At 44.0% G+C, this 23418-nt stretch overlaps 1 long non-coding RNA gene across 1 annotated transcript; it reads left to right on the plus strand.

Annotated features, from left to right (window-relative positions):
• Positions 1 to 13810: 13810 nt before the first annotated feature.
• LOC138107760 (uncharacterized) lies at positions 13811 to 23191 on the plus strand. The gene is made up of 3 exons (XR_011149689.1): positions 13811 to 14026; positions 18254 to 18314; positions 19357 to 23191. It is a non-coding gene; the product is annotated as an uncharacterized lncRNA (long non-coding RNA).
• Positions 23192 to 23418: the final 227 nt, after the last annotated feature.

The following is a 23418-nucleotide window of genomic DNA, read 5'->3' on the forward strand; positions in this document are numbered from 1 at the left end:
GCTCTCCAGGTGGGGTCTCACAAGAGCAGAGTAGAAGGGGAGAATCCCCTCCCTTGCCCAGCTGGCCACGCTGCTTTGGATGCAGCCCAGGATACCACGGGCTTCCTGTGCTGCCAGCACACATTGATGGCTCATGTCCAACCTCTCATCCCCCAAGTCCTTCTCAGGGCTGCTCTCAATCCATTCTCTGCCCGGCCTGTATTTGTGCTTGGGATTGCCCTGGCCCACATGCAGGACCTTGCACTTGGCCTTGCTGAACTCCATGAGGTTTGCACAGTCTCAAGGCCTCGCGCCTCTCCCACCTCTCAAGGTCCCTCGCCTCCAGCGTGCCGATGCCACCACACACCCCACACACACTTCCACCCCAAACCTGCTGAGGGTGAGCTCCGTCCCACTGACTACGCTGCCGACAAAGATGTAAATCAGAGCTGCTCCCAGTATGACCCCTGAGGAATGTCACTTGTCACTGCTCTCCACTCAGACATTCAGCCATTGACTGAGTGCAACCACGCAGCCAACTTCTTATCCACCAAGTGTCCCACCCATCAAACCCATCTCTCTCCAATTTAAACACAAGGATGTGGGCCAGTGTCAAATGCTTTGCACAAGTCCAGGTAGATGATGTCAGATGATGTCAGTCAGATCCACCACTGCTGTAACCCCATCCTAATGGGCCGCCCAATTTTTCAGGCATAAGATTTGTCCTGAATAAAGCCACACTGGCTAACACCAATCACCTCCGTAGTTTCCATGCACCTTAGCGTGGTTTCCAGGAGGATCTGCTCCAGGATCTTGCCAGGCATTAAGGTAAGACTCAATGGCATGTATTTCTTTGGGTCTTTCTGATTTCCCTCAGTAAAAATGGGGGTTATATTTCCCCTTTTCTTAATTCCATCAGGGCGTTAGCTTTCCTAACCTGATTCCATCTGCTTAATTTCTCTGAATTCCTCCCAGGCTACCTGTTTCTGCTTCCACCCTCTATTCCTTCTTTTTGTGTTTGAGTTTGTTCAGGAGTTCCTTGTTCATCCATGCAGGCCTTCTGGTGATTTGCCTGACTTCTTCTTTGTTGGGATGTATCACTCCTGAGCTTGGAGTTGATCTTTGAATATCAACCATCTTTCTTGGGCCCCTTTTCCCTCCAGGGCTTTATCCCATGGGACTCTGCCAAGCAGGTCCCTGAAGAGGCCAAAGTCTGCTCTGCTGAAGTCCAGGGTAATGAGCTTGCTGTGCACCCTCCTTGCTGCTCTAAGGATCTCAAACTCCATCATTTATGGTCTTGGCAGCCAAGGCTGCCCTTGAGCTTCACATTCCCTGCCAGCCCCTTCTTGTTGGTGAGAACAAAGCCCACCCTGCACCTCTCCTCCCTGGCTCCTCTATCACTTGGAGACAAAAGTTATCATCAAAGGATTCCAGGAAACTTGGATTGCCTATGTCCTGCTGTGGTTGAAGTCCCCCCTGAGGACCAGAAATTTTAAATATGAGGCTGTTCCTCTCTGTCTGTAGATGTTTCATCTGCTCGGTCTTCCTGGTGCGGTGGCCTGTTCAGATTTCTTTCTGACAGCACTCCGACTGTGATACTCAGATATGTCCATTCAGCCGAGGAAGCTTTTGACAAAAAATGTTTTTACAAAGTTTTTCTACATCTAACTTGCCCACACTACTGGCCTGACTTCTGTAGCTCATGAAAAGAGGGATGCACCCATCTTTAATGTAAGTTACCTGCACTGTTTTGAAAGACTATTGTTAAAGGATAAACTTTTGCCCTTTTATGAAAGCCTGTAAAGTTTCTTTCCCATCTCATGCACCATAACTTGTATGCTTGTACTCATTGCTGTCATTCAGTGCTGACAGTGCTGTGGCTCCACAGAATTGCAGGACTTCTCATCCTTGGAAAAAGACAGAAGGAAATGGAGAGCCAGCCAGACTTCCTGGCACTCAGCAGCCCTTGGCATTTCTATACATTATCAAGACTGGTTTTCAAGGTACATAATTCTAGGCAGTAAGGTTTGAAATGGCCAAGCTAAATGTATTTAAGGCTACTCAAGAGCATTGGGAAAGACAGGAACTGCCACCAATAGACTTGAGCTCCAAGAAAAGCTTTTGAGAGCTCTGGATGCCCCAAAAGCTCAGAACCACTTGCAGTCTTGCTGAGGAGGAGTCAAAGCCCAAGCCCACTCACACCACTGGAGAAAATCCCTGTATTACAGAAGTGGCCTTTTGCAAAAAGTGTTTAGTTGAACTCATTAATAATAACAACAACAATAATAATAATAGTAATAACAATAGAAAGAACAGGCCCAATAGCAATAGGTATGAATGAATTATTGTAGCTGGGTTGGCTGTTATATTTTATATTTTATTGTGTCTATTTTATAGGATTACTTCTATTTTTAATGCCCAAAAGATGAAAGCATAAGGTAGACTCTTGTTGGCAAGCATTTTATTCTGTGGCACCCTTAAACTTGGGAGGATTTGGAATATTGATGGAAACTATGGCTGAAAACCCACTATTTTCCTAGGATTTTTATCAGCTTCTGGGAGGCAGCATAGTAGGGTGGGCATTGATTTTTAAAGCTCTGTATATTGGGCATTATCTACCTGAAATGTGAACTATGATATAACACAAGCACCCAAAGAGCACCTTCCACTAGGTGATGATGGGTGATATAATCTCCTGTGGAAGACACTTTGGCCCTGAAATTGAATTCTTTTGACAATCCCAAAGAGCCAAATATGCCCTCAAGGAAGACATGGTACAACTATCTATGTCTTCAGGCTTTTGCCACAAAGTTTTGTATTTGATGTCTCATAATTTGGTGCCTAATCACATGTCATTCACCCAACTGCAGAAGCTCTGCACACAGGGGCACACACTCAGGTATGGCAAAGTGAACCTCACCATGAAATGAAGTTTTTGAAGGGGCAAAAGGTCTTAAGTTATCCAATGCCCATTGCTGTACAGCTGGTGTTGGGTACCTATCCAACCAGACTTTGCTTAAAACCCCAAAAGTACATGTGAGACTTCAAAAGAAGGACAAACATATTTTGTTTCAAAATATAATGGTGTATTAAAGGTTATTTTTCTGCTGAGACTGAGGACATATAGCTGCTGTAGCCAAAGGGCATTCAAAGGTGTCTGAATAATGGAGGTTCTATAGCGTTTGTGTAATGTCCAAACTAAAAACAGGAGCTTGAGAAAAATATGGTCAATTCAGGACTGTATAAATCCCATAATTCTGCAACCTGTCAGAAGTCTAATAATTTTGAGAACTTTTTTCATCAATAATGTGACATGGCAAGGATAACTCTGGTAAAGAAAAATGGCTGAAATTTCCCTATGGGATATATACTAGGAATATAGTAAAGTATCAAAAATGCATTTGGAAGCACAGGTCATTACAGCATCAGATTTTACTCAGATAGAGTTGGAGTTACATATTGGAGCTTATTTTCTTGACTGGCCATACAATTAAGAAGGACTTTTCTGAGGTCTGGTTTCTGTGTTACAGTGGTAGTGTAACGGAAGGATGTGGCCACCCCGGGAACTGAGCTGTAAAACCTAAACCACTTGCACTTGCAAGCACCATGCTGTGATTCCAGGTACAGATGTGGCTGTGAGGGGATAAAATTAACATTCTCTGGCTTTGTTTCTCATACACAGAGCTGTGCAAGGGGAGAACAGAGCTAGGAAAATTGGTAAAGTATGGAAAGAGAAGCAGTCAGCACTAACAAAGCTCCAGAAACTATATGAGTAAGAGAGAGGGGAAGACAACAGCTAAATGGATAAGAAGAAACTGGTATGAAAACCAAAGGAAGAGATGAAAGAAAAGTAAAAGAGGTTGAATAACAACTAAACAAAAGAGTGAGAATATGTGTACATCTGTAGGGTTAGCGACTGCAATCATATGTACAGCTTTGTAACTGTGTGATGAATGCAGGATTTCTATTAAAAAAATACAAAGAAGTGGAAATTTTAATAGTATAGGTTCAGGTTCAACGTAAAGCAGGCTGGAAGCAGAAGGAGCTGGATATGTCTGTGAGTGCAGACTGAAAGGGATTTTTTTTTGACCTCTATAAGTGCAAATATTTTCTTTGTAGGAGTATTGAGCTGAATCTCGGTGGAACTCTTTTCTGACTGTAAAGTTGGTTTCTACAGCCAGCCTAATAGTGGGACTTTGTGTACAATCATCAGGATTAAATGTTATATTAAAGGTAGAAAGGGAAATTTTTTCTCTTCTTTTTGTCCGTTACCTAGCCCTGTTGCTCTCAGTGAGGAAGAACTGGCAGCAGCCATAAACCCATTATCTGTCCTAACGTGACCACTGAGGTCGAGATGTGGTTTCTTCTTGGGATGACAGATGGAAAAAGGAGAAATAAAAGACAAAACCAAAACAGAGAAAGAATAAAATCCCATAAGTTTAGGGCTCTTGGTAACCTCTCCTGGCTGTGATGTGCATCATCCTAATAAACATACTTAATCCACTGCCAGCTCTGCAGGGGCTGTGAATACTATGGAAGAAATGTGCTTGTTGCAAAAACTGTGGAGAGTCTCTCCTGCTTCCATGGGCTCTGCTTTCTCTGACACTAAGGCAACACAGGGAAATAAGAAGGGAACAAATCCAGGATAGAGAATTTTCTAGAATCTCTGACTTTGGAGGAATGGTTCACACGGCTCTAGATTAGTACAAATTAGGTTTCCTTGCTCCTATCCATTCCTGAGCTAGGGAGAAAGGGAAGAGGAGATCAGGGTTAGTATCATCCCTAGGGAATTTCAAGAACAAGTTAAATTTACAAACAAAACAGATGAGAATGGAAAACACAGGCTTTGTTACCAAAAGGGTCATAATAAGAAAACCCCAGCTCAATTCATGCAGACATAACCAAGGGATCCTGGAAATGGCAACTATGCTATCTGCTGCTCTTCTAATCCCATATTTTGATGCCATGATTGTTTAGATCAGGGCTGTAACTGAGCCCATAAACAACAACACACTTGTATACCTACGTATGTCAATTATTTGGTCTGGTCTCCTAGATCACGAGCTTGGACTATGGTGTGTGAGTGGGGAAAATGCATGATGCCTTGTTATTTTTATTTAATCCTAGCTCCCAGCAAAGCATTAGGCAGAAAGTTATGATGGACCACCCTGCAGAGATCTAAACAGCCGTCAAAACTCACAGGAATTATTTTACTAAGAAAGGGGGAAAGAAAGTAGTCAAGAACTTGTCAATGAGCTGAACCTCAAGAAGATGCAATGAGCACGGTGAGGAGGATTTTGATGCTTCAGGATACAGGGAAAATTAATTGCACACGCTTTGGGAGAAGAGGTTACAAGAAGTCCAACAGATTTGTGAAAGAAAAAAACAAACCCTAGAACTGACAGAAGGTTTAAGGTCACATCTCTGTATTTTAATCCGTTTTCTTTAAAGCCAATCATGCCACTACAAGGCGTTGGTTTGGGAACAGGAAAGGCACTTCATGTCGAGTGCAATGACGGGAGACCACAGAAAGCCCTGACTGACACCTGCACCCCGTTCCTCTGTCACTGAGGCTGCTGCAGAGTGACACAGTTTGCCCCTTGCGAAAAGATCCCGAAAGGATGCGCGTCTCTCTCCCAAGGGGAAAACTCATCGTCCGGGTTCGCTTGAACTCGGAAAGTTTGAAAACTCCAGCCGCACGTTCCGCACCTCCGCGCGGCGAGCGATGCTCCAAGCCCGCACGGCGGGTGGAAGGGGACCGCAGTCCCCGCAGGCCCCGGTGCCGCCATCCCCATCCCGGTCCCGGTCCCTGTCCGAGCGCCCCGCGGTACTTACGCGCGGGCGGGCGCGGGCAGCGCGCCGTGCGGCGGCGGCGGGCAGCGCAGCGCTCCGTGTGTGCAGGCGCAGCGCAGCGGGCACCGCCCGCCCGCGCCCGCGGACAGCGGCGGCAGCAGCAGCGGCAGCAGCAGCGGCAGCAGCGCGGGCACCATGGCCGGCCCCGCTCGCCTCCCGCTGCCTCTCGCTCGCCTCTGCCCGCCCGCAGCCCGCGGGACGCGGCCCCGTGCCCCCGCCTCCTCCGCCCGCCCCGGGGCGGGAGCGCCGCCCGCCGCTGCCGCGGGCATGCTGCGGGGATGCCGCGCTCCGGCCCCCGGGGCTTCCCGGGGAACGTCCTTCCTCGGCGGCTCTAACTAGGAAAGCTGGCTGCAAAGCCTGCAGGTAGCTGGCAGAGGTTTCCTTGGATTTTCAGAAGTTCTGCTCCCCACTGTCCTGCCTAGGAGGGACCGCAAGCGGTGCTGCCCGTTCCTAGCAGAAAGTTCCCCAGTGCCCCCCGTTCCTAGTGGGGAAGCTGTGAGGAGGTGTGGGCCTGGGAAAAACCCATTTATCTGGCTGTGAACGTCTTTGAGAGTTGGTGCCTGAGGGAAAATGTGCCGCATTTCCCTTAACTGGCATTTTGTGGTTACAGCTGCCTCGTTTGGGTACGGAAGTGGTTGGGATACATCACAAACGTCACTGTCAAACACTCTCTTACGGGTCCGTGCGCGGTCGCTGTTTCTCTGACGAAGGATTATAATTTGTCTGCTGGGTGATCAGAGATGCATTTCTGAGTGCGTGACTTGTTACTTTATGATCAATTATACCCTTTGTATGAAAGAAGAAATCATGTTCTTAGCACTACTTATCTTCACAAAGGCCCATCCATTTTGTGAAGGACTGTTTTCCACGTAACTATCTGTTGTTGTTATTATTGTTTATTGCTACAACTATAGCTTCAAGAAGCTAGAAGGAAGCTAGTTAGAAGCTAGTTAGAATTCAGGACCTTATTTATGATGAGTGATGGAGCAAGCCACCAAAAAAGATAATTTTTCCCCAGAGCAGGCTTTGTAAAATAAGTGTAAGGGTATGGGTCCATCATCCTACCCCTCTCTTCAAGTGTATCCAGGAAAAGTCGGAGTCAAGGAGGGAATGACCCAGTTCAACATGGGATTTGCCTGACAAGAGTTCTTCCAACTTTAAAATAATGGGATCAAATAATAAGGCCTTACACATTTCAGGAATAAAATGTGAGACAGGAATGAGACATGAGACGTGTGTGGTCTGAGGGCATCCCTGTGTTCTCAGCAGGGACTGAGTGGTGGGGAATTGTTAGCAACTGCTAAGAACTCCCCTGGACTGGCCTCAGCATCATGACCTGTGTCCATCTGGATCAGGAACTGGAACCAAATCTTGCACAGGAGGGTTGGGTGGCAAAGCCCTGTTTGCTGTCCCTTCCAAGAGCCCTACCATCCACTCAGCCTTCTTCCTTCAGTGTCATCTGCTGCACTTTAGCTGATAGTGATGTTAGCTTTTATCCTGACCTTGCAATGGTTATGAGGTGTGCTCCGTCACTTTATTCCTCTATGCTTGGCATAACCTTTTATCCAGCACTACAGCAGGGTTATTCTGATGGATGGCCTACCTAATTCCAGCTAGCATGTGCCTTTATATTGATCTCTCCTCCTCCTCCCCCCACCCCACCTCACCTCCCCATCACCTTTGAAATCAAAGAAAGTGATGGGCTTGTGAAATCAAGGGATCAACTGAACTGTGCCAGCTGGCAAATGTAGGATGACGTTGTGCCCTTGTGAGGACCTGCAATTTCCTTGAGATCTGTCGGTGTGGCACTGCTGACCCTTTCTTGACACTCAGCTGCCAGTGTTGAACAGTAGCAGGTTTCTGGGTTCCTACAGCTTGGTTTCCTATGGCAGGAGTAATCAGTGAGGAAAAATCTGTTTGTACTCTTGCACTATTTACATGTGCCCATATACATTGATTTGGGGAGGAGACGGTCAGAGGGCAAGAGAGTCCCATCTCCAGGATTCTTCTGCCGAGCCACTCGTTCCCAAGGAGCAGCTTGGTTCCTGACTGACTGCATGTGCACTTGGTGGGAAGAAGCTGACTCCCTTCTGCTGTGTATAGTTTGCCTGTCCACAAAACTGCCTACACTCCCAAAGTCAGGCAAAGTAGTGCATCATCATCAAAAAACCCCAAAACACCACAAAATTAAAAAGAAAATTTGTTTGACGAGCCATCCTGGGAAGAGCATGGTGGGCAGCATGGCTGAGTGACACCTGCTGTCACTCTTTGCCTGGCAGGTGTCATGGGTTGCCCCCATCATCCACAACATTTGATGGTTTGCAAGATGTCACTGATGCTCAGGTGCCTTTGAGGATATTTTTAACGAGGGTGTTCGAACAGTGTGTGGTGTTTGAGGACGTGACTACTTCTCTCAGCAGAGTCCCTGCCAGGAGCGGTGGCACTGCTCTGCCTGTGTCATGCCTGGGAGACAAGGCACCGTGAGTGGCCTCTGTGACCTTCTGGGCTTGCTGAGGGGTGGTGATGGTGAATTGTAGGGACAGACTGGCCTCGCTGTGATGTAGCCATTTTGGGCAAAGGTGGTTTTGTGTGCTGCAGCCTTGTGAAAACTGGTTAGCTCAAGCTGGTTTGGGTATGAGCTGCACTCTCACATTTGGCAGCAATGCTAGCACAGCACAGGCTGCAGGTGCATTGCTCTGTCCTTACCTGCTTCTCTTTTGCCTTCAGCATTTTGACCTCCATGTAAAGTACCAGTGGCTGCGAGGTGTTTCATAACTTAGGGCTCACTGAGGGCTGGATTTGTGCTGATGTCAAGACATACCAGATCTCTGAGCCTCCTGCTGCCCATTCAGCAGATTTGGCAGAGCATCGCGATTAGCTGTGTAATTATAAATCTTACATTTATAACGTGTGTGTCTTTATGCTCATGTGTGTAAGAGCATCTATCTTGTGATCAAATGCAAAAGCCATTCAGTAATCTGTAACAATCATACTTAATTGCATTCAGCCCACTGATTTGCATTAAGCCCTCTAATTCACCTAAGCTGTCAAAGGGAATATTGTACACATAGGGAGAAGAAATTTTACCCCCCTGAAAGTGCACCTATTCCTGAACACTGTGCCCCCATAAGCTGAGAAATGTTACCCATACATATCAAAATGTTTTGATGCCAAATTTTTTTAACATACCTAAATTAGAATTGTAAGCAAAAAATTTTATTTCTGATGGAAAGACATGATCATTAATCTTGCTGTTTGCACATCTGGTCCTGGGTTAATATCTATCCAAGATGAAGCAGTAATTATCCATAGCATAGACATATACTCACATGTTGTTTAACCTAAATTGACAGATTCAGGATTAACAGCAGTTTATACATGGGGGAGCCTTCTATAGCTCTGTAACCACAACAAAACTACTACAAAGAGTTTTACACCTACATTCTTACATGTCTGTATAATCAAAATGAATGGCAATATATGCATTTTACAGTTCCAGGAACCATCTTTATTCTGGCAGTACTTAAGTGGGAGCTTAAGTTTGATGGGTTAAGTTTGAAGTCACAGGGAATTCAAGATATATCTGATGTTATTCTTCTGCTCAAGTGCTGGCAGAGGCAGGGATTGCTTTACACATGTTGGAGTGCTCTCCTGAATCCTTGCCTCAAGGCCGCTGTGCAGAAGTGTATGTGAGCCCTTCTGCAGAGAGGATTTGCAGGAGTGATAACAGCTGCCAGAGCTGCAGCTGTAGGTTGTAGGTTTGTTCTGCACAGGCAAAAAATGCAAAGAGGAAAACCCCCCAGTCCTCGCTCCTTTGGATCTCCCACTGACCTCCAGTGTGGGGTTGATGGAGCAAGGACTGGCAGATCTGGCTTGGAGGAGCTGGTACAAGGTTGCTCACTCAGGGCTGCAACCTGTCAGCCCGATTTGCTTAGGAGCACCCCAGATCTTGCACTCATTGTAGACCCAGTTTAGGCCAGTTATTCTAATTGACTATCTTTCCTTCTCTTTCTCCATTTATTAACCTTAACATGCCTTTTTACAGTTCCTCAGAGAAGTAATGCCAGTGGAATACTCCTGTGCAGAAAAAATTGCTTCTGAGATACAGAACACAGCTAATTACAGTGCTACAATTAGCTGAATGCCCTTAACAGAGTCCAAGGGGGGAAATCATAGTGCAGCATCTGCTGTAACATATGCTTTTCTAGTTTCCAGAATATAACAGTGAGCATGTAGGCTGCCATGGATTGTGCTTTCTGCCTGAAAAGCAGAGCAGCCCACAGATGCTCCAGTATTTCTTCCACCCGGACTCTGTTAGAAATGTCTGATGCTGCGTACATCTGTCATGAGGAATTATGCTTTTTTTTTTTTGGCTTTCGTCTCCTCCATGCAGACAGACTTAGAATGGTGCAATGGCAATTCAGATCCCATCGTTCCTGAGTGCACACTTCATCCTAAGGGCAGGTGTCACACTGAGAGCAGCACAGAGGTAACAGGCAGTATGGCACATCACCGGAGTTTGTGCTCACTGCTTTCTGTGTGAGGTTGTTTTTTCACTGTGGTATTGGAAAGATGAAGTGCTTTTCTGTGTATTGTTTAGTGAACTAAACCTAAAGTGGCTCATTATTTTCTACCCTATAGATTAACTTGGCCAGAATAGTTGATATAGCCCTGCTAACATACTGCTCAATGTGCTGAGCTGTGTTAATTACAGTTGAATTAGAGCTGACAATGATTGAGTCAGCCTTGTCAAGTACTGCTTCAGACTTTTTTATTACATTTTTAACATTTCAGTCTTTTGCTTTAACCAGGCCCAGAACTCCAAAAAGAAACGTGTTTCTAAAGATGCTGTTAAAAATATGTCACTACAGTCACAAAGCAGCAAGTAGTAAGTTTGGACCACGTCCATCCTCCTGAGTGCTGATTAATAGGAGAGTTTGTTTACAGAAAGTGTGGCTCTGTTATTTAGCCAATTACTTAATGATCGACTCTTTCTTCCCTGTTTGTCTGGCAGCATTGTGCTATGATTTGTGGCAATTCCTGACCAAAAAAATACTACATTTTTGAGGAGGGCTTTGGCCAGGGTATGTAAACCAGTGATTTACCTCCAGTAGAGGCCAGAGGAAGGATGCTGAGAGAGAAAGAAGCCTGTGGCTCCTCTGTAAGCAGTCGGAAAATAATCTGGCTCTGGTCAGGTCTGCACAATTGTTACTGTGCCCCAGGACTTCACTGTGTGTGCTTTGAGTGCAGTGCCAGAGCTACATGTCAGTTCTTCATGAAGATGATGACAAGATTAGTGCTTGTGTTGTTACAAATTAGAGGACTGTGACCATTTTGTGGGTGTTCTGCATCCTTATGTGAAGGCTGTGAGTGCACTGGGGTGTTAACCCTGGGCTCTCAGCAGAGGGACCAGCTCTGCAGTGGAGGGTAAATTAGGAGAGTCAGGGGAGTGGGATTTTTATCACTTGGGCCCTGGAATGAGTTCTCTGACTGACCCATCAGTTAAATAACCTATAACTGTGTGTGAGTGTACACTTGCAGGTGCTGAGTGAGGCCAGTGGGGCTCCTTGTCTGCACCAGGCTCTGAGTGCCTGAGAGGGGCCCTGAACGGAAAAGGCAGGCCGTGAATTTGTACAGGTACAGTTACACAGCAAAGCCTAAAGGCTGGGTAAGCTTTGAAGTAGGATGAGTTGTAAGCTTTATTCACTAGATGACAAACCCCCTGGTCTTTGATCCAGTAATCCGTGTGTCATTTGGATGATAAATCAATAATTAAGTACAGTGTAGTCTTTCTGTCCCTCTTCCAAAGACTTTCTTTCACCTTCTTATTTATTTTTTGTCTGTTATCTCAAAATGTCAAAAGAGGGTGGTACAGCCATTTGCAATGAGGTCTGAGCCATTCACAATGAGGTCTGAGCCTGATTCCTCTGTCACTTTTAGCATGTATTATGCACTGATTTAAAGACTATTTTAAAATAAATTAAAGCCATCGTGAGAAATGAAGGGAGCCCTGCTCTTCTGGGCTGTGTTTGATGCTTCCCTCTTTGAATTCAGGAAGAAGGCATTATTAAAGACATAAAAGCTGTCTCTGTATCAGGAGCTTAAAACACTCCAAGGGAAACAAAATCTGTTGTGCTTAGCTGCTGTAATTTAAGAGCCAAATTCTGCTCATGTTTGTAATGGCATAAATTTGAATTTGATTGAACTCTGGATTAACATTGCTGCAAATGAGACCAAAATGTGACTTCCAAAGTTCATGAGGTCAGAAGCAGTTTTGCACCCAGCCTTGTTAATTTTACATATGTGTTTGCTCTGTGCTGTGGGATGCCACCCTGGACAAAAATTCCTGTGGCACATCTGATCTCTTTTTAATGGTCCTAGTCAGAATGGGTATTTTTTATTCTATTAGTAGATGTGGCTAGATTGGTAAAATTCCACTGAGTTTCTACACTTTGCCATTCCCATGATATTAGGATAAGAGGGAAAAAAGAAAATGGCATTCTGCCTAGATCCTGAGATTTTGGTTCAAGTATTTCATGGACTTTAGGTTCAAAAGGGCTGCAATTAAACTGAGTTTCAATTGTTATGTAAGGCAGGCCAGCTCGTGTGATTCTGACAGTGCAGAGATGGATAGGGGACACTCTTAAAAGACTGCAGTAATTTCAATTATTAAATATTGGCTTAATAGTTAGTACAAGTTCGTTAGATGAAAACAATAGCTCACAAACTGTTGATTAAAAAACAGAACTGCCCATACGATAATGATTAAATAAATGCTATTTTTTGGGTAAATATCTTGAAATGGTTTGGAAAGCAGTTAATACTCCTGTTTTTCCTGGGAGTTCATTAAAGTAGAAGTTCTTGAGTTAGAAAAATATATGTAGACTTAGCAGGGAAAATAATTCCAAGTCTTGGTGTTAATTTCAAAAAGTAGTAATGTGTGTTATCCATCTTCAGCTTGTTTACTTTCTTACCTCTTCCACTGACATCCAAGAGGGTGGTTACATTATTTCAAGGTCAATATCTCCAAGGGTGATCCTCTCCAAGGGTGCAGGACATTGAGTAATTTGCCATCAGTCAGAAAATGCATTAATAATGATAAAGCATGTAGGAATGATTTCTGCTTGCCCTTATATGACTTCCAAAGTATACAGCTCTTTTTTCCCCAACTGAATGTCAAATTAATGGAGTCTGTCAGCTGTTTAGGTAAAGAGCGAGAGCAGGCATTACGTTTTTGGAGGAGATGTGTGCGTGCTGCATTGTCAGGCCAAAATCCAGAAATATTAATGTTTTCAACTATCTTGACAACCAGATTATCTCCCTGAATATACAGTGCCTAGTACCCCTAAAGAAAGACTGTTTTGTAAAACCTTTTAATGATTACTGGCAGAAATTCAAGAAAAATGAAAGACATTTTGATTTATACCAACACAAAGTGAGATTGAAATCAAGATCTAAATGATAGGCACTTTTGGTTTACTTGTGATTTACCTCATATGCCTCTTGATTTATTTATTTATTTATTTTTTTATTTTCAGTAGTGCTTCACTGAGGTGGATGAGGAGTTAGTGTAATGCTTGGGAACAACCCCAGGAGATGACTGACCCCAATTCCTTAATTTCTTACCTGGGCTTAGCTGTACTGTTTTTGCAGAAGTCAGTAGTATAACCTGTGGTTGAGGAGCTGGGGCTGGTACCAAAATTCTCTGCCTACATATTACCTATCCAAACACTGCAGCAGCAGCACCCATCTCCAAAGTTTTGTCTCTAAGCTTCTTGTAAAACTCATGGAAGGAATGAGACCCCTCCAAAAAAGCGATCCCAAGTCATGCAAACTGCGTAAAGAGCCATCCAGAGTAAGCCAGGGAGCTCTGGGCAGAGGCAGGTGTATGAAGCCTAGCTCACTCTAGAGCCAGGTTCCTGGAGGCAAACAGCTGCATCCATTCAGGATCCAGAGCTGCAAAGCACTCCACCTAGCATTTAGGAGGAGGAAATCCTTGTAAACTCATCCTTGTCTTTTAAAAAGCTTCCACAAAGGGAAGAAATGCTTCTGCCTGTAAGGGGAAGGGAGCCTGTGTTTGGTGCCTTTCCTGCTCAAAAGGGACTTGTGCTTGTGCCTCCCACCTTCCAGATGACTGGTGCAGCTCTTGGCTGGGGCTTGAGCATGTGTAAGCTGCTGCCTGGAGTAAAGGAAGGTAAGAGGTCGTTTTTCTTATGTTTTTTAGTTTTGCTAGAACTTTTGTCTCGCTCCTATTTTTTTCTGATTCAGATTAGCTGGGAGGTCTTTGCTGCTGTGGCTTTATTGCCTTTATTATGTGTTATTGCTAATGTCCTTCTGAGATGTGTGCTCTACCAGTTGTCTCTGGAGCACTTCTCTACTTGTTTTCCCATCAGGACACACTCTTGTTCTCCCACTGAGCTTAGCCTACTGTGGATGAAAGGAAGTGTTTTGTCAGGCTCAGCAGGGCCAGTCTTGTTTGAATACCAGCCAAAGGGACTAAAAGCAAGTTCTCAGGTGGTGGCTCACATCACCAAAGCCCCATGCAGTGGGAAGGGCCACAGATGGCATCTTAGTGCAGTGTTTCTGATTATTTATTTGTTTGGATTTGGAGTCATACTTTTATATATTAATTTGGGATGTCCCACTGCCCTTCTTGAGCTGTGTTCTCCCATGTACAACCTCTCAGCCGCGCATTCCCTGACGTGCTTCAGATCCCATCCCTTGGCCTCCTCTGGGGTGCAGGAGCTTCCTGTTCCCTCCAAAGACATCTGGGCCAGCAAAGCAAGCCTTGGCACTCTTCAGCTATCTCCAGTCCCATCGCTCCTGCCCTGGCTCTGCCAGCCCAAGGTGCCCAGAGGAGCAGGTCCCTGAGGCCCGTGGGGCTCTCGCTGTACGTTCACTGCCTGGCCAGCAGGCACTGCTACCCTGAGACTCTGCCCTGTAGGGGACTTGATTTTTCCTCCCTATTTCCAGCTCCCACACAGCATCCTTTCCTACTCCTTTCAGTGCTAGTTTGCCCTGCTCACACTCTCCTACCTCCCCAGGCCAGCCCAGGAAGCCAAAGGCATTGCCAGCTGTAGGGCTGGTGCTGCCCTGCCGTGCCTCTTGCTGGCTCCCCTGGGCACAGATGAAGCCTGTGTGTGAAGGGGGGCTGGAAAGAGCTCTGGCTTAGGCAGCTAGCAGTTGCTGCATGCCCAGATCCCACAGCAAGCACCCTTTGGCTCAACTCTCCTGTCTCCACCTCATTCCTTTTGGCTCAGGGTAAGTGTGGGATTGTGTGCATGGCTGCCAGAGGAGAGTGTTTTCCAGATGAAATGAAGCAGAAGGACATGGATGGGATAAATATCAGAAAGATATTTTGTGGAGCTTCCCCTACTTTTCTTTTTCTCTTCTTTCTCAGTGTGCTATCTTCCTTTCCCAAGGGCAGGCTGGCCACATGATCCTAATGTTTCTTTGCTGTCATGAGGGCGCTCGTTGGTGTAGCTGCTCAGAATGGGGCCAGGTTGTATCAGTGTGGGATGTCAGTTGCTTTAAGCCTCCACTTCAGCTGCTTTGGGTTCAAATAAATAGGAACAGGGTGCACTTCTTGTGAGTTGATATGTAATTGATGCAGCTCCACAGATGAAATTTGTTCAGCACATCTCTTGGTTGTGAAAAATGTAGAGGTCAAGATAGTCCCTTTTCACACCTTTCCTCATTACTTTTTATGTGTGTCTTGTTTAGATGGGCAACAGGGAAACCTAAAAAAGAAAATCAAATATTCTCTTTAAAAAAAAGTTTTGTTGCTTTGATCTTTATTAAATAAATATATGATTGATTACCAAAACCTAAAAGATGGAGGGAGTATCAACACTCCTTATGTATCCATGAAACCTTTGTACATATTTGTATTCTGCTAAAGGGAGTAAGGGGCTCAGGATGAAAATAAAAGCCAACATTTTGATTTGTGATGAATAAAAACTAAAGGGGATTTTTAATTCTATAATTTTTAAATTTGTGAGCATGTGTGAAGAGTGAAGTACTGTAACAATAAGAAGTTTTTTGCTGTTTTAAAATTTGTCCCTGATGTCTGGGATGCTTGTCAGTTATTGAAATTGCATGGGTGTGAGCAATCTCATGAAAAGTGAGTTGAGCACACTCATAGGCTGGTTAGTTGCATGCATTAATCCCACTGAGTGTAGGGGATGAATGGTGTAGGTACAGCTACCTGTGGATCCATGGAGTAACAGCTCCTGTCCTGCAAAGGTCTGCTAAAGAAGTAAATACTTGCTGAAGCTGCCATGGGAGACAGGTGTATATCCCATCTTCCATCTTCCCACATGAAGCAGTCAGACCCAACTTTTATAACCCAGTCCATTTGTCTACGTTCAGCTGCTCCAAGTTCTTGTAGCTGTGGCAGGGTGGAATTTGTCCCAGGGTGTAGTCGTACATCAGGCTTTAGATGTGACTTTACTTCTGTAGAATAACTGATGCAATTTAGGTGTGCAAAAGAAACCTGAATTATGGACGGCCCAGGAAACTGCCTTTTGAGCAGACACATTTTTGAGAGAGCTCTGGTTTAATCAACCGGCTTGGTGCCAACCTGGATCTAACCAGATTGTCCTCATGCCAAAGTTGAGGCAGATGGCTTGTGAGAAACGGTTTGCAGAATGGAAAAGAACAGCAGGAAGTTTTCACTGGTTTGGAAAGGCTCGGTCTTGATTCAGAAACTGTGTTCCAGAAGAAAAGCACAAGCTGCTTGGGAGAGCAAGATAGGTCTGAGGCTCTCCTGCTCCCTCTGCCCCTGGCTTGGGATGTCATGGGAGAGCTGCAGCTCAGCACAGGTGGTTCAAATGTGGCATCATTTCACTTGTTCCACGTACCAAAGGTGCAAAGGGAAGATCCCTCTGTCACCTCTCAAATTTGGTAGACTCAACGGGATCCATTTCCCTAAGGACCCTTTCATGGAAGAGCATCATTAGTGTGGAAGACAAGCCATCACAGAGGGCAGTATGGCCAGATCTGTGGGGTGAGTGGAGCGTGGAACTCCTTGTGCATCCAGTCATGGTCTGACTGAGCGAGGAGTGTTGAGAGGCACAGCTCACTGTCACAGAAATCAAAAACACTCTGTATCAGGCCAAGATGTATCTGAAACAGAAAAATCTTTTGAAATCCCATAACAGTTAAAGTCCATCCAAATGAAAATTAGCTCTAAGTTCAATCCTTAATTACCCCTGCTCTTTCTTTGCTCATTAGCACTAAAGCTGTTCACAAATGTGCATACTCTGTGTGGATTGGGGCCAGCCCTCAGATATGTTTAACATTTCAAAGAGTGAGAAATGCACAGGGCAGAAGCATGAAGATGGAAAATGCAAATAACTACCAATAACTTGTGCCATTCCCTGTCACTCTGCTGCCCTTCAAATCAGCACTCACAAGACTGAGTAGGGATTCCAGTTCCATAGCTCAAACATCAAGGTGTTCCTGAAAACAGAACTTCCCAGTGTGGATCTATTTCCACAATGCTGTTGGGATAAATCCAACCTCATCAATACCTAAATAGATGGGAAAACAATAGCAAACTTTTACATAGTGCTTTTATATTTAGCACTTCCAGTCCTTCAAGCATCCCTCTTCACCGGCCAGTGTTACTGAAAGTTAAGAGCTGAGGCATCTAGAAGCAAAATCACTCATCAATGGCACATGGGGAGTCCAAGTAACATTTTAATCACTGGCCCTTCCTTATTTTACAGGGGTAAATAGTGATTTCTGTGTGAGCTGGTCACTGGGTGCTCAGCTCTGCACCTGCAGGTCCAGATGTGCTGCAACAAGGAGCACATCCACAGCTGGATCTGCTGCAGACCATTCATGTCTCCAGAGTATCCCATTGATTCATCTGGCTCTCACATCCTCAATTTCCCAGCTTGTTTTTTGTATTAAGAACCTGGTGTTTAGGTATCTCTAATAATTTCCTGCCCAGTAGGCCAGGTACTTAAATCCCTACTCAACGACATTGATATTTGTGTTTGTGCACAGGAGAAACTGATGCACAGGAAACTTATCCCAATAAATAAAAGGATCAACCAGCTCTGTTTGTTTGTCTACAGTGCTAGTTGCTCAAAAGCTCTCCTGGGTCTGTGCCTCTGCATATTCTGTAAGGACTAATTCTGCACCTTATCATCCTCAGCTCTCAGTGAGTTTGCTTCATGCTTTCCACTGAGATACTTCAGAGTTGAAGCGCACGTGAGATCACTCCTATAACCTGCGATGTCGTGTTACTACTCTTGCAGTAAGAAAAGCCCAACACAGTGATCTTGAGACAACATTTATGATGTATATAAGTTTAAATGCATCTAAATCCATTCTGTTTTCTGCTACAAGGAAGTCGTGATTTTTTTTTTTTTGGTCTCCATGACTTGATTTTTTTTCCTTTTGTTTTCAGATCTTGTCATAATACAAAAGTTGCAAATGAAGCCACAAGTTTTACAGTTTTGTCTTTTCAGGTTGGTTTTTTTTTTTTTGCATAGAGACCCCACAGTGTAATGTGCCTTAATTAATGGAAAGCAAGAATGGATTGCATAAACTCCCAATGAATATTGTCTTAGCAAATTAAATCTGATTTAATGCTTTAAGCCGAAGACATATTTGCATAACTAATGAAACTGATTAACTTGGAATTAATTTGCAATGTTTAGTCATAAGGCTTAAAACTAAAGTGATGTTGGTAATGTGTTGATTATTATTAGTACTCAAGATAATCAGGATTGCTGGATGATTAAATGTAAATACATAGCAAAAAAATTGGTTCAGGTTAATAAACAATTTCAAATAGGAAAATGCCCCATGATGATAAAGTGAAATGAAGGAGTGTTAATTGTACAAGCAGAAGTTAAGAAAGATCGAGTTCCCTCTTGTCTGCTGGAAGTGGGTGAAAAGCTGCTTCTTTTTAGCTTCCCTGTGATTTGATAATGATTTCTTTGTGGTCTGCATTACACTTGTGCCTGGGAACACTCAGTATGGGCCATGGACCTGGCGTACCCAAGTGCTGTACAAACAGATCTCGGTGAGCTCAGGGAAGTGTGGACAGGAACTAATGGGTGGAGGAGATGGTTTGTGTGCATGGACAGCAGGGACCTTGGTTTGCCAGAAGCTTCATTGCTGCTGTGATTTTGTTTTGTTTTGTTTTTTTTTGTTCTGCCAGCTTTGCAGCAAAATTTTGGGATGGGGTTGCAAGGAGGACCATGTAGAGGCTTTCAGGGATGCATAGGAAAATCCCCCTTTAAGATAAGGGGTCTATTAAACAAAGCATGGAAGTGCATGCTTAAAAATGAAGTGGCGGGGGGGCTAAGAGGTGGTACTGCTGACTGGTAAGGATGCAGAGATTGCCAGTTTCTTTGCATAAAATGGCCTATTTAAACAGGTGTTTTTTATGTGGTTTGAATTTTCATAATGTGAGAGCCAGATCAGTTGAGTAGACAATTTCTTCACTTGGTTACACTAATGTAAATACCAATTAAATGGATGTACAAATTTGTTTTCATACAGCTGGGAGCAGAATTTGACCCAGAGAATCATCCTTTGACCCCACATTAGCACACTCTTGTGCTTTGTCCATAAATCAGGTGGAAGAAGTATAAATCGAATCGACTTTTGCTCATCAAGAACTGCTTTTCTGTTTGAGTTCTCACAGATTCTTTCTCAGGCTGGAGTGTCTGCAGAGCTTATAAAGAACAAAGACAACGTTGGGGGATGGCAAATATCCTCTTCTGGGTCTGATAAACATCCCAGTTTGGGCCAGCTGACTGTTGTGGACAACGTACTGGAGTCAGTGTAAAATGTGAGCTTTCCTCATCCACTTCACTGGGAAGTCTGAAGTGAGCTTTACCTACATGGCCAAAGAAAATTTATGTGATCTTTTTTGCTTTGGAAGGTACTGTGGAAACTTGCAGCAGAAGGGTAACAACAAGTGTGTGGTGATGCACACATGGTGGTTGTTGGCAGCAGAGAAACAGATGGAAAGTGCAAAACTACCTGTTCCATGTCCCATTGCATCTCCTCATCACGTCTCCTTTACACTCCAGTGGCTGGGTCTCCTCCCTTCATGTCTTTCTCCTTCCCAGTGTCTGAAGATGTGTGTGCTATGAATTTTCTGTTTTCCTTTCTGTTTTGCTCTCCTTCCTTCATACCAGTAGATTTTGGTTCAGATCATTTTGACCTAATGCTCTCCTTTGACTCCTTAAGATGAAGTTTTGTAATGCCTGTGGCTTATAATCCTATCTCTGTTTTGGCTGGTAAAGTGTTGATAGCCACAAGAAAAAGCCTAAATTTAACTAAGCTGAGAAACCCTTCCTTCACAGTATCACAGTGTGCTGCCAGTCATCTTGATATCTCAGGGGGCCTTCCCTACAGGATAGCATCCTTAATTCCACAAAATTCTCTAGGATCCCAGGCTGCAGTAGTTAAACTGCATAAACATGGGTTTTCTAGGCTGAGCAGTAATGTTGTGCAGCTGTGTCGCCTCTGTAACTTAGCTGGGCTCTGGTCACGTTCACATCATATAGATCTGCTTCTTGCTCTCTATATCACCCTTTAGAGGTGACAGCTCTATCTTCCTGGGTAATGTGAGTGCGTTCATGGGATGCTTCGGGAACTGATGTTTGTGTTTGCTGTGGTTTTTTATGTAAGTGAAGAGTGACTCGGGGCTGAATAAGTACAGGGAGGCACATCCTGGTGTGAAGGCAGATGACCCAGATTGTGTAGGCACATCATGTGGCTCTGCCAGATGCCAGATGCAGATGTGGTCATCTTTGAGTCTGTCAGCTGAATTCTTCCTCTCCATCAAATGATGGCAATACTTCTTCTTCCGTGCCATCGACTTCAGGGGTTTTATGTTATGATTTTAAGGCAGCTGCCATGATGATGCCCTGGCCTCTGCCTGGATGTTCTAGGTCCTGCTGTAATAAAATAATATGGCTTTCATACATCATCCACAAGTCCCACCAGCTTCTCTATGTCCAGGGAGTCCTGGAGGGGTACTGTGTGTGGTAACCTTGTTCCATGGAAAGGTACCAAGTTTGTAATATTGTCCAAATGCTGCCACGACATAACCCACATGCACACACGTATGTATCTCTCAAGGGTTATTCAGATTTATGTGTTCCAGCAAAAACTGAAAGGAATCATAGTGAAAACAGCTTAATTTAGGGCAGAATCAGGTCCACTGTGAGGTTCAAGATGTTGTCATGTTCGGGATAGTTCTGTACACTTACAATGTTATTAGAAAACACCTCCTCTATTGCCTCCATTACTGCATAAAATATCTAACCTTACACTGTGTATAATGCATGAGAACAGTGTTTATAACACGAGTTTTCTGCTTATAATGTAGTAGTGTTCTTGGTCAGCATCCCTTGATGTTTTACAGCCAAATTGTAAGTCCATTTAAATGATTTATTACACCACAGCCTGGTTAGTAAGCACAGGTAAACAAGTTCTCTGGGAAGATTTAAACTGTAAGGACAGTCACTATAAAGTCTATCAGAAATTCATTGCACTTCACAGATGGAACAGATAAAAAAAAGTCCTTAACTGCAGACAGCAGGGAAAGAAAATCCTAAATTATCAAGATGCAATGAAATCCTCTTGCAGGGTGCAAATTGTTGGAAAACAATTTTTATTGATTATTTAAAAGAGAAGATGAAAACTGGTCTTAGTGGCGAGCTATTTTATAAATTTTCAGACGACCTGTCCCCAGTGGGGGTTATGTTTGGGTGGACAGTGAAGGGGAACTTATTGTAATGACTTTTTGTGCTGCCAGAACCTGCCACCCCTCTACAGACTGAGAAGGGTGTGTTCTGATAGTCCCAAGCAGTTAAAAATCACATGTAGCTTTCCTGCAAACCACTCCACCATAAAAAAATGTCAGGGTTTTAAATTGTCTTCTATTATTTGGTTTTTAGGGGTTGCTTTCTTCCTGCTCTCCCAGGTCCTGTCTGTGAGCATTAGATGCTTACTTTGTAGATGGTGAGCTGAAAAACACAGCAGGTATTGAAAGATTTGCTATTTAGTCAATCAAAATGACAACACTAAGTTGAAAAGGAGCAACAACAACCACAGTTGCTGGCTCTGAGCATGGACTAGAAAATTCAGAGCAAGTGATAGTTTTCAAAGCTGTGAGATGCCAACAAAGTATAGAAAAGCAGGACAGAGCCAGCAGAGAGGCTTGGAGCTGGAGGGAAGGAGCATCTGTGAAATGGCTGTCAAAGGCACAAGTCTGAAATTTTTGGAAGTCTGTAGAGCTGCAGTCTTTGCCAGTTAATGCTGGGTCAAGATCTTAGCTGTCCTCCTTAAACAGGAGTTGCTTTGCTTAATGAGGAGCTCCCCTCACAGACTGGCTGAACTGCAGCAGTGAACTTGCTCTTGCTACAAATTTATTGTGGTGGCCCAGAGTGACTCGCTGGAGCCAATGAAGTTGTCTGAAATCAGTGCTGTATCTGATTCAGAGCTGTTGGCTTCATCCTCCAGTTCTGTTGCAAGCCAGATTTTGAGGGACAGGGAAATGGAATGATATGCTTAACATAAGATTTAAAAAAACCCCAACATTTTGTCCTTTAATCCTGAAGAATTTGTGTTTTTACTATTTTGCACTGAAGAATTTTACTAATAAACAATTAAATTACCCCAATACCATTGCTCTTGCAGGGAAGTTTAATAGCCTGCCAAGCTGTACTATGCTTAAAGGAGAAATTTTCTTTGCTGCATTTGTGATCCTCCTACTTCTATCTTGCTCTGGGAATATGGGAACCAAAGTGCCACCTGCTATCAGTTTTCCCTCATCCTTTATACAAGCACATATCAAGTCCTTCTTTTGTGAAGAGACTTTCTCTGAGTAACTGCTTATGCAGGGAGGAAATGAGAGGCTGAAATCTTTCTTTGCTTTGTGACCCCATCACTCGCCTGAAAAGAAGGCAAACCATTTCTCTATCTCACTTTCATCTTTCTTCTGCAACACCCAAACAATAGATGGGCATGTTTTGTTGAGTTCTGGGCAGATTTTACCCACTATGAAAATGTATATAATGCTCAAAGAGATCCTGTAAAAAAACTGTATTCATAGTAGTCTTAAATGGTGTCTGAATTCTGACTGCTGGCTGGCTGGGTATTGACTTTGTGCAAATAAACAGAAGGCTCTTCCCAAAATCTTCCTGCCAGTCATTTATAGTTCACCATTCCCTCTGCTGCAGGGGTCCTTATGTGGACATCCATGGCACATGCCATGCAGGAATATTTAGACTGAATTCTTCCTGTAACTGCAGATTGCAGTAAAGTTGTTTTAGGATGGCAAATGTAAAGAGATCTTTGATGTAACTTAGAGTTTGGGTCTGTGCTTGTATGGTACTGACAAAAAAAGGCCTTGAGCACAGGAAGGGTAACAATGACTAATAATTAAAAATTGCAATCCATAGAACTTTGTAACTTTCAGTTAAAACAAATTGCATTTTCATTTCAAATGTCTATTCATGATGAAATAGGTAGATTTATACCCTCTCTTAAGATTCATATACCAATCCTGACCCTGCTGCTAACACCCACTACCTGAAACCCATG

This window comes from Aphelocoma coerulescens, chromosome 3 (genome assembly GCF_041296385.1).
Source record: "Aphelocoma coerulescens isolate FSJ_1873_10779 chromosome 3, UR_Acoe_1.0, whole genome shotgun sequence".
Lineage (NCBI taxonomy): Eukaryota > Metazoa > Chordata > Aves > Passeriformes > Corvidae > Aphelocoma > Aphelocoma coerulescens.